Genomic DNA, 12,498 nt, shown 5'->3' on the forward strand with positions numbered 1-12,498 from the left:
CTAAAGTTAAATCTTTTAAAACTTCCTTAAATAAAACACATATGGTTACACAAGATACAACAGAAAAACTTAAGACAGAAATAATCATTTATACTATGACACATGGACCAGCTGGAAGAATAAGTGTTTGTTTTTGTGTTATAAATTCATTGTCTGCTGCCCTAAAGTCTATTCCCACTTATGCTCTGCTTTTATGCTTAAATGACATGGTTAGTACTTTATTAATTCATTATACAGTCTTGACCCCTGACACAATATAGCCTTAGTGTGTATGTTTGAATAAATTGTTACCAATACTTTTTACCTCAATATGAAGGATTTTGACATCTTCAGAACACAATGAAAGTTTTCTAGGGAAATGTTAAAGGGATTAAAAAATACTGGGATAAGGCAGCTGAAACATGGCAACAATAAGCAAAGAGAACTCTGAGGAAATGTAATAGAAAAATTGTCAAAAACCTCAGACACAGCTATGATTGTGGTCAGCTCACAGACAGATAAGAAGAGGCCAACACACACATTAATAAAGACTTTCTATTTCTGTAAGGTGGTTGACATTTTTTAGACTCAAAAATATTGTTAACAATTGTGCAGAAATATGAAATCCATAAAGGACATTTAAAAGTGACTTAAAAAATTAGCTGAGTGTGGTGGTGCACACCTGTAATCCCAGCTACTCAGGAGGCTGAGGAACGAGAATTGCTTGAACCCAGGAGGCAGAGGTTGCAGTGAGCTGAGACAGTGCCACTGCACTCCAGCCTGGGTGACAGGGTGAGACTCTGTCTCAAAAAAGAAAAAAAAATGAGTTGAGTATTAAATCCGTAGCGAAGATGACTGTGTTACTACCTATCCAGACATTGGGAGAAGAGGGTGGAGGAGAACAGGTCAATAAAGACAGAACAAGTAGAAATGGGAAAGGCATAGTTATGAAAAGGTGAGCAGACCGGTGCAATGGGGAGTAGCGATATCATGAGGGAGAGTAGCAAAAAACAAGGTTGAAAAGACAGAAGAGTCAGGAAAGACTAGGGACTTTATGTTTGTAGGGAAAAATAAGCCATTTAGCAGTTGACCAGCAGCAGATTAATAACATAATAGGTTATTTTGGGAAACTTATTCTAGTGTTGGTGTTCAAAACAGACTAAAAATCACAGCAAAATTAAAGTTAACTTATGACTCAAATCTATTACATATATTTGAAAAATATATTTAAATTGTGACATGCCTATTTGAAACATATATTCTTTCAATATATTTAATATTTAATTGCTCTAATACTTATTTTGTTGCAAATCCCAACATATTATTTTCCTATACTTTAGATTTCTGAACTGTTTGTAGCTTTTAAAATTCAATAGTCTATGGAGAGAGTGAGATATATTTAATTTACCTTATTTTCTTTTCTGTGACCTTTTTTTCCAGCTTCAAAATATGTCACACAAATATATCTTATTATATTTAGGATATAGTTTAGCTTAACTAGTGTGCTTCTAATTGCCCATAGCATTTACTAAAAATTCATCTAGAAAATTATTGTAAAGAACGCCTATAAACCATATTGCCCCTTTGTAATATTTTAAACTCTTGAAAATAGGCAAAGAGGTCAAATGTTTTTCATGTACTTTTGTGGAGACATTTAAGAGTATTTCAATTATCAGATATCTAACCTGAGCATTTTTGTTTCTAAAAATTTTTCACCCATCTAGGAACCGTCTGTCAAGGATGTTTGATAATTATGGGGTCAAATGTTGAATTTTCTTTAGAAGAAAATTTCAAAGAATTTTTCTTTACTTGCATTTAATAAAACTTAGTTATATCATAACAATAGTTATTTTATTCAAGTTCATTAGTTAACCAATGCATACTGAACTGAAAAAGCAAATCTACACTGTAGTTTTGGAATAATGCTTGCTTGTTGAACGTTGTTGGTAGTCTACATTCTGTTCTTCCACCATTATCTGCTGCTATTTGAAAAGGCAGGTACTCTAATTGATTCCTACTTGAGACACTCAGAGCACACAAGCAAACTTGGCAGCTTTTCAAGATAAGCATGGTCACGTAGAATAAAATCTCTCTCAGAGATGTCTTTTACCCTTTCTGTTCTGCAGGTCTAGGGATCTTATGGTAAATAAATTACAGCCTCAGTCTTAAAAGGAACTGAGATTTAGAAATTCAAACCAAACTGTCACAAGGCAATAAAATGTTGCAGAAATAGTATGTATAGTTTTCACCTTGAAAAGTGGAATACCTCAGATATGTCACATTAGAGGTACATAATAGCAAGCCCTTTCTAAAGGGCAGAATGGGGAATTATGGTATTACATTAGAACCAAACACTGTCCATATGTTACACAGGCAAGAGTGAAATATTTTTTTCAACTTAGTTGCTGAAACCACTTAATAAATCAGTTAAGAAAATATCTATAACTTAAAATGCTTGGCATAGGAATCCACAACAGAGATGCACAACCCAGCATTTTCTAGCAAACTAATAAAAATAATACAACATTCCTTTGTTATGCTTCTATAACAAAAAGAGTTTATTGAAAGAATGTAATATGTACTTGGATTTTTATCTCAAATAGGCTTTTAAAATGTTACATAAATGTACTATGTATTGAAATGGAAGGTTAATTGTCCTGTACAAATCTTATAAAATTTATCTTCAAAGCTAACCTGTACCCATGCCTGTCTTTTACAACAAATAGTTCCATTAAGATGTTCTGAAATTTATGTTAAAATAAGACAATTTTAACTGCATGTGCATTGAAGTAATAATTAATCCTTGGACATATAACTACTTTCTTTTCCCTGCATTACTGTCTGAAATACATTTTCAATAACTTAACAGATTGCAAAGGTAATTCAGATATAAAATAAAATTTTAGAAACATTCTTTTCTAATAACAGAGCTTTATTTTAATTAGAATAACTGTGTGAGTGTGTGTGTGTATGAGACAGTACTAAAATAGGAAACAAAGACTCAAAAGGGAAAATTAAGCTGAACTCTAGTTCTTTATAAAGACTAACATAATTGAAAATTAATCAAGCAAAAAGAGAAGGCAAAAATAAATACTACTAGGAATAACAAATGAGGGCATAACAGATAACAGTTCAAACAGAAAATAGACATTATAATTAAATCTATGCCAATACACTTGAAAACTATATGAAATTGAAAAATAGAAACTTAAAATTTACTAAAGTGAAATCAAGAAGAAATAGAAAAGGTGAACAATTCTATAACCACAGACTAGTTAAGCCTGTTAAAAATCTTCCCACAAAGAATACACCTGTCCAAAGACGAACACTCTTTGAAGGAATGTAGATTCTTAACACACAGAAACTTTCTAGAGAACAGAAAAAGAGGGCATCACTTCTTTTTAACTTTTATTTTAGGATTAGTGGTACATATGAAGATTTGTTACATAGGTAAACATGTTTCACAGAGGTTTATTGTACAGATTATTTCATCACCCAGGTATTAAGCCTAGTATCCAATTGTTATCTTTTCTGCTCCTTTCCCTCCCACCACCCTCCCCGCTCAAGTAGGCCCCAGTGTCTGTTGTTTCCTTCTCTGTGTTTATAAGTTTTTGTTTAGCTCCCACTTGTAAGTGAGAACATGTGGTAATTGGTTTGTTGTTGTTGTTTTTGAGACAGAGTCTCACTCTTGTCACCCAGGCTGGAGTACAGTAGCATGATGATCTTAGCTCAATACAACCTCTGCCTCCCGAGTTCAAGCGATTCTCCTGCCTCAGCCTCCCAAGCACCTGGCATTACAGGCACCTGCCACCATGCTAGGCTAATTTTTGTATTTTTAGTAGAGACGGGTTTCGCCAAGTTGGCCAGGCTGGTCTTGAACTCCTGACCTCAGTTGATCCGCCCGCCTCAGCCTCCCAAAGTGCTGGGATTACAGACGTGAGCCTCTGAGCCCGGCAGTTATCTGTGTGTGGTTTTTTTTTTTTTTTTTTTTTTTTGTCCCAGTGTTAGTTTGCTGAGGATAATAGCCTACAGCTTTATTCATGTTCCTGTACAACTTTTAAACACTATGATATCCAACTAGAGGGGGATTTTAAAAGAAAGTAAAAGTAGTGATCTACTTCATTTATAAGATCTGAATATGCTAAACAAATTTTAACAGGCTGAATCTAGCTATGACCAAATTAGGTTTTCTTCTCAGAATACAGGTAAGTTTGATATTAGGAATTTAATTAATGTACTTGGGCACATCAATAACTTAAAATCTATGATTTTTATATCTGTGGATACAAAATACGTGATGCAATTTAACATTCACTTAAAAATCTTAGCAAACTAGTCATTGAAATTAATTTCTTTAAATTAAAGGGCATCTAAGAAAATCTACAGCAAATATCATAATAAATGTCAAATATGGCAAGTTTTCTCTTCAGATTAGGCACATGGCAAAGATGATATCTTGATACCAGTGTAAGGAGGTGAAGTTATGATATAGTCAAAGAAGCAAAAAAGAGAAAAAAAAAATCTGTCAATCTACACTCCTGAACTCATCTAAAATTTTATTCAGGTTTGAAGGTTAAATAAGGACCCTCTCAATGTAACAAACACTGAGTGTTTACCTTCTACAGATCTGTCCCAAAGGTGCTTCTCAATGATGTTCTTTAAGAAAAAGAAATATGACCTTATAAGAAAGGACTGAAAAGCAATGGTAAGCAAAGAGACTGATAACAATGAGGATAAATCTTAATAAACATTGACTACATAATGTAACACTTATTGGATTTAAACATTAATTATAAACCTTCTTTTAATGGGAAGAAATGTTAGAAACCTAGCTCATTTACATCCTAGAAACTTTATCCTTTAACAGAGAAGATTTGGCCACTGCCAGCTGACTAAGTCTGACATTCTCTCTTTCACCTCCTCCACTCCACATACATAGCTACTGGCAGAAGTAAAGTGATAGGCATAGAAAGGGAAATGTAACCCATGGACAGCCAATGAATGAAGCAGCAAGCTGCAGGGTACTCTTTCATAGTTACATCAGGAAGTGATAAAGAAAGGGAATAAGAAGAAATTAAAGGAGAACTGTTAATATCTATATAATGGAGGCCCCCAAAGAAAAGAAAACAATAAAAAGAAGGAAGAGCCTATTTTAAATTTTTAAAGAAAAATGATACAGAATTAAGATAAAAAGATTCCCCTTCTGGAATTGTGGATTAATTTCTCAAAAAACCAACCCTCTTGTAGGTATCAACTATAAACTGTGAACAGAATACAAAAAAACAACTTTCTGAAGGCTCTGGAGAATGAACCAAGGCAACACACTTTTTGTTTTAAATTTAACTTTTGGCCAGGCATGGTGGCTCATGCCTGTAATCCCAGAACTTTGGGAGGCCGAGGCAGGTGGATCACCTGAGGTCAGGAGTTTGAAACCAGCCTAGCCAACATGGTAATACCTTGTTTCTACTAAAAATACAAAAACTAACCGGACGTGGTGGCAGGTGCCTGTAATTTCAACTACTCAGGAGGCTGAGAAGGAGAATTGCTTGAACCTGGGAGCTGGAGGTTGCAGTGAGCTGAGATGGCGCCACTGGACTCCAACCTGGGCAACAGAGCAAAACTCTGTCTCAATAAATAAATACATAAATTTCACTTTTAAGTTCAGGGGTACATGTGCAGGTTTGTTATACCTAAACTTGTGTCATGGGGGTATGATGTACAGATTATTTCATCACCCAGGTAGTAATCCTAGTACCCATTAGATATTTTGGCTGATCTCTCCCTCCTCCTAGACTCTACCTTCTAATTGGCTCCAATGTGTGTCCTTCCCTTCCGTGTCCGCAAGTTCTTATCATTTAGCTCTCACTTGTAAGTGAGAGCATGTGGTATTTGGTTTTCTGTTACTGCATTAGTTTGCTAATAATAATGGCTCCAGTTCCATCCATGTTGCTGCAAAGGACATTATCTCATTTTTTATGGCTGCATAGTATTCCATGGTGTATACGTTCCACATTTTCTTTATCCAATCTATCACTGATGAACATTGAGGTTCATTCAATGTCTTTGCTATTGTGAATAGTGCTGCAGTAAATATGTGCATGCATGTGTCTTTGTAACAGAATAACTTACAATTCCTTTGGGTATATACCCAGTAATAGGATTGCTGGTCAAATGCTATTTCTGTTTTTAGCTCTTTGAGGAACTGCCCCACTGTTTTCCACAATGGTTGAACTAATTTACACTTCCATCAACAGTGTGTAAGTGTTCCCTTTTCTCCACATCTCACTAGCATCTGTTATTTTTTGACATTTTAATAGTAGCCATTCTGACTAGTGTGAGATGGTATTACATTGTGGTTTTGATTTGCATTTCTCTAGTGATTAGCAATGTTCATATGATTGTTGGCTGCATGTATGTCTTCTTCTGAAAAGTGTCTGTTAACGTCCTTTGCCTGCCTTTTATGGGGTTGCTTGTTTTTTGCTTGTAAACTTAAGTTTGCTATTGATGCTAGATATTAGATCTTCGTTAGATTCATAGTTTGCAAAAATCTTCTACCACTCTGTAGGCTGTCTGTCCACTCTTGGTGGAAACTTGATAGTTTCTTTTGCTGTGCAGAAGCTCTTTAGTTTAATTAGATCCCCTCCCTCCCTCCCTCCCTTCTTTCCTTCCTTCCTTTCTTCCTTCCTTCCTTCCTCGCTCTCTCTCTCTCTCTCTCTCTCTCTCTCTCTCTCTCTCTCTCGCTTTTGCTTTTGGTGCAATTGCTTTTGGAGTCTTTGTCATGAAATCTTTGCTTCTTCCTATGTCCAGAATGGTATTGCCTAGTTTGTCTTCCAAGGTTTTTTATAGTTTTGGGTTTTACATGTAAGTATCTAATCCATCTTGAGTTAATTTTTGTGTATGGCCTAAAAAGGGGTCCGGTTGCAATCTTCTGCATATGGCTAGTAAGTTATCCCAGCACCATTTATTGAACAGGTCTGTCAAAGATCAGATAGTTGTAGGTGTGCAACCTTATTCCTGAGTTTTCCCTTCTGTTCCATTGGTCTATGTGTCTGTTTTGTCCCAGTATCGTGTTGTTTTTATTACTCTAGCCCTGGAGTATAGTTTGAAGTCAGGTAACATGATGCCTCCAGCTTTGTTCTTTTTGCTTGATTGTCTTGGCTATTTGGGCTTGTTTCTGTTTATATATGAATTTTAAAGTAGGTTTTCTAATTCTGTGAAGAATATCAATGGTAGTTTAATAGGAATAGCAGTGAATCTATAAATTGCTTTGGGCAGTATGGCCATTTTAACAATACTGATTCTTCCTATACAAGAGCATGGAATGGTTTTCCATTTGTGTCACCTCTGATTACTTTGAGCAGTATTTTCTATTTCTGCATGTAGAGATCTTTCACCTCCCTGGTTGGCTGTATTCCTACGTATTTTATTTTTTGTGCATGGCAATTGTGAAAGTGATTGCATTCAACAGGCACACTTTTGAGGGGAACTGAAAAAACTGGCACAAGGTTAGTTCATCATCTTTGCAACTTTAACCTGACAGATGCCCACTATTGTGTCCTGACATTAGGTGCCAACTGGGAAAAACATATCATCTTATAGAGTCATGAAGACAGAAACTGAGGTGGTCAAGGCTGCCATAAACTGAAGGGAGAATCCCAGAGGGAATAGAATCAGAGGCGCTTAAGTCTTCCCTTGGCACCTGACCTATACATACACAACACACCCTACAAATAGCACAGATAAGAGAAAAACGAATTGATCTAAGATATGAGCTACAGCCTACAATAGATGAGACAAAATTTCCAGTTTATATCTAATTAATGTAATTGCCTATGAAAACAATTACAGTCTTTTAAGGAATATAACAGAATCCAGAGCCTCTACAACAGGGGTCAGCAAACTCTTTCTGTAAATTGCCAAATAGTATATATTTTAGGCTTCTTGGCCAGGTGGTCTCTGTTGCAACTATTCAACACTGCCATTGTAGCTTGAGTACAGCCATAGAAAATTAATGAAAAAATGTGTGTCACTGTGTTCCAGTAAAACTTTAAGCCATAGTTTGCTCATGCTTGCTCTACAATATAACAACAACATTTCTAGTATAGAAGTAAAAATCACTGGCATATGTAGAACAGCAAAATGCAACCTTTTCTTTAAAAATGTAAATAAACAATTCAAACCTGAGATGACACATGTGTTATGATTTTCATAAAATTTGAAACGGACTTTATGAATATACCTAGTGAGGTAATGGAAATTTGCTTGTAATAAATGAAAAGATATCTCAAGAGAAACGTTTAAAAAAAGTAAATTGAAACTTTCACTTTAGATGTGAAAAATACAATATGTAAAATTAAAAGTTGACTGAATGGATTTGAGCAGGATAGAAATAATAAAAATTCAGTAAGCTTGAAAATAGTTTAAAGGAAATTACCCACTCTGAAGGAGAAAGGGAAAATATTGAAAAATGTGAAAGATTTACAGAAAGCTGTGAGATTATATCAAAAAAATTAATGTGTGTACCTATTCTCAGGAGAGGATGGAGAGGTAGAAAAGTATTTAAAGGAATGATTACTAAAACTTCTTTCCAAATTTGAGAAAAGGCAGAGATGTACAAAATTAGTAAGTTCAACAATCCTCCAACGGGATAAATATGCAGTAAATCATATGTAGACACATTATAGTCAAGCTTCTGAAAACCAAAGATAAGGAGAATACCTTGCACACAAACAGGAAGAAACAACAGATTACTTACAGGGAAATGACAATCCAGGGGCTATACATTTCTCACCTTAAACTATGGAGAAGAGAAGATAGAGGAATGTTTCTGAGATGGTAAAAGAAAAAGAAAAAGTCAACCTATAATTTTATATCAAGTGAAAATATATTTCAAAAATTAAGGTGAAATGAGAGTGCTCAGGCAAGATGGCCGAATAGGAACAACTCCAGTCTCCAACTCCCAGCGCGAGCGACACAGAAGACCGGTGATTTCTGCATTTTCAACTGAGGTACTGGGGTCATCTCACTAGGGAGTGCCGGACAATCGGTGCTGGTCAGCTGCTGCAGCCTGACCAGCGAGAGCTGAAGCAGGGCGAGGCATCGCCTCACCTGGAAGCGCAAGGGGGAAGGGGATCCGTTTTCCTAGCCAGGGGAACTGAGACACACAACACCTGGAAAATCGGGTAACTCCCACCCCAATACTGCGCTGTAAGCATACAGGCATTCCAGGAGAATATATCCCACACCTGGCCGGGAGGGTCCCACGCCCACGAAGCCTCCCTCACTGCTAACACAGCAGTCTGCCGCGATCTATCCGCAAGGCAGCAGCGAGGCTGGGGGAGGGGCGCCCGCCATTGCTGAGGCTTAAGTAGGTAAACAAAGCCGCTGGGAAGCTCGAACTGGGTGGAGCTCACAGCAGCTCAAGGAAGCCTGCCTGTCTCTGTAGTCTCCACCTCTGGGGACAGCGCACAGCTGAAGACCAACAGGGGAAGTAGCGGGAGCCGGTGCAGACGCGAACGACTCTGTCTGACAGCTTTGGGGAGAGCCGCGGATCTCCCAACGCGGAGGTTGAGATCTGAGAACGGACAGACTGCCTGCTCAGGTGTGTCCCTGACCCCTGAGTAGCCTAGCTGGGAGAAATCCCCCACTAGGGGCAGTCTGACACCCCACACCTCACAGGGTGGAGTACATCCCTGAGAGGACACTTCCAAAGGAAGAATCAGACAGGTACACTCGCTGTTCAGCAATATTCTATCTTCGGCAACCTCTGCTGCTGATACCCAGGCAAACAGGGTCTGCAGTGGACCTCAAGCAATCTCCAACAGACCAACAGAGAGTCCTTCTGACTGTCAGAAGGAAAACTATCAAACAGGAAGGACACCTATACCAAAACCCCATCAGTTCGTCACCACCATCAAAGACCAGAGACAGATAAAACCACAAAGATGGGGAAGAAGCAGGGCAGAAAAGCTGGAAATTCAAAAAATAAGAGCGCATCTCCCCCTGCAAAGGAGCGCAGCCCATCACCAGCAACGGATCAAAGCTGGTCAGAGAATGACTTGGACGAGAGGAGAGAAGAAGGCTTCAGTCCATCAAACTTATCAGAGCTAAAGGAGGAATTACGTACCCAGCGCAAAGAAACTAAAAATCTTGAAAAAAGAGTGGAAGAATTGACAGCTAGACTCATTAATGCAGAGAAGATCATAAACGAAATGACAGAGATGAAAACCATGACACGAGAAATACGTGACAAATGCACAAGCTTCAGTAACCGACTCGATCAACTGGAAGAAAGAGTATCAGCGATTGAAGATCAAATGAATGAAATGAAGCGAGAAGAGAAACCAAAAGAAAAAAGAAGAAAAAGAAATGAGCAAAGCCTGCAAGAAGTATGGGATTACGTAAAAAGACCAAATCTACGTCTGATTGGGGTGCCTGAAAGTGAGGGGGAAAATGGAACCAAGTTGGAAAACACTCTTCAGGATATCATCCAGGAGAACTTCCCCAACCTAGTAGGGCAGGCCAACATTCAAATTCAGGAAATACAGAGAACGCCACAAAGATACTCCTCCAGAAGAGCAACTCCAAGACACATAATTGCCAGATTCACCAAAGTTGAAATGAAGGAAAAAATCTTAAGGGCAGCCAGAGAGAAAGGTCGGGTCACCCACAAAGGGAAGCCCATCAGACTAACAGCAGATCTCTCGGCAGAAACTCTACAAGCCAGAAGAGAGTGGGGGCCAATATTCAACGTTCTTAAAGAAAAGAATTTTAAACCCAGAATTTCATATCCAGCCAAACTAAGTTTCATAAGTGAAGGAGAAATAAAATCCTTTACAGATAAGCAAATGCTTAGAGATTTTGTCACCACCAGGCCTGCCTTACAAGAGACCCTGAAGGAAGCCCTAAACATGGAAAGGAACAACCGGTACCAGCCATCGCAAAAACTTGGCAAAATGTAAAGACCATCGAGGCTAGGAAGAAACTGCATCAACTAACGAGCAAAATAACCAGTTAATATCATAATGGCAGGATCAAGTTCACACATAACAATATTAACCTTAAATGTTAATGGACTAAATGCTCCAATTAAAAGACACAGACTGGCAAACTGGATAAAGAGTCAAGACCCATCAGTCTGCTGTATTCAGGAGACCCATCTCACATGCAGAGACATACATAGGCTCAAAATAAAGGGATGGAGGAAGATCTACCAAGCAAATGGAGAACAAAAAAAAGCAGGGGTTGCAATCCTAGTCTCTGATAAAACAGACTTTAAACCATCAAAGATCAAAAGAGACAAAGAAGGCCATTACATAATGGTAAAGGGATCAATTCAACAGGAAGAGCTAACTCTCCTAAATATATATGCACCCAATACAGGAGCACCCAGATTCATAAAGCAAGTCCTTAGAGACTTACAAAGAGACTTAGACTCCCATACAATAATAATGGGGGACTTCAACACTCCGCTGTCAACATTAGACAGATCAACAAGACAGAAAGTTAACAAGGATATCCAGGAATTGAACTCATCTCTGCACCAAGCGGACCTAATAGACATCTATAGAACTCTCCACCCCAAATCAACAGAATATACATTCTTCTCAGCACCACATCGCACTTATTCCAAAATTGACCACATAATTGGAAGTAAAGTACTCCTCAGCAAATGTAAAAGAACAGAAATTATAACAAACTGTCTCTCAGACCACAGTGCAATCAAACTAGAACTCAGGACTAAGAAACTCAATCAAAACCGCTCAACTACATGGAAACTGGACAACCTGCTCCTGAATGACTACTGGGTACATAACGAAATGAAAGCGGAAATAAAGATGTTCTTTGAAACCAATGAGAACAAAGATACAACATACCAGAATCTCTGGGACACATTTAAAGCAGTGTGTAGAGGGAAATTTATAGCACTAAATGCCCACAAGAGAAAGCAGGAAAGATCTAAAATTGACACTCTAACATCACAATTAAAAGAACTAGAGAGGCAAGAGCAATCACATTCAAAAGCTAGCAGAAGGCAAGAAATAACTAAGATCAGAGCAGAACTGAAGGAGATAGAGACACAAAAAACCCTCCAAAAAATCAATGAATCCAGGAGCTGGTTTTTTGAAAAGATCAACAAAATTGACAGACCGCTAGCAAGGCTAATAAAGAAAAAAAGAGAGAGGAATCAAATAGATGCAATAAAAAATGATAAAGGGGATATCACCACTGACCCCACAGAAATACAAACTACCATCAGAGAATACTATAAACGCCTCTACGCAAATCAACTAGAAAATCTAGAAGAAATGGATAATTTCCTGGACACTTACACTCTCCCAAGGCTAAACCAGGAAGAAGTTGAATCCCTGAATAGACCAATAGCAGGCTCTGAAATTGAGGCAACAATTAATAGCCTACCCACCAAAAAAAGTCCAGGACCAGATGGATTCACAGCTGAATTCTACCAGAGGTACAAGGAGGAGCTGGTACCATTCCTTCTGAAATTATTCCAATCAA

The 12,498-nt window shown here is 37.8% G+C and overlaps 1 protein-coding gene across 1 annotated transcript in view; it reads right to left on the minus strand.

Moving 5' to 3' along the window:
* ADAMTS19 (ADAM metallopeptidase with thrombospondin type 1 motif 19) overlaps positions 1 to 12,498 on the minus strand; it is a 291,742-nt gene that overhangs the window by 99,259 nt on the left and 179,985 nt on the right. The gene's annotated exons all lie outside the window — the stretch shown is intronic.

This window comes from Rhinopithecus roxellana, chromosome 3 (genome assembly GCF_007565055.1).
Source record: "Rhinopithecus roxellana isolate Shanxi Qingling chromosome 3, ASM756505v1, whole genome shotgun sequence".
Classification (NCBI taxonomy): Eukaryota; Metazoa; Chordata; class Mammalia; order Primates; family Cercopithecidae; genus Rhinopithecus; species Rhinopithecus roxellana.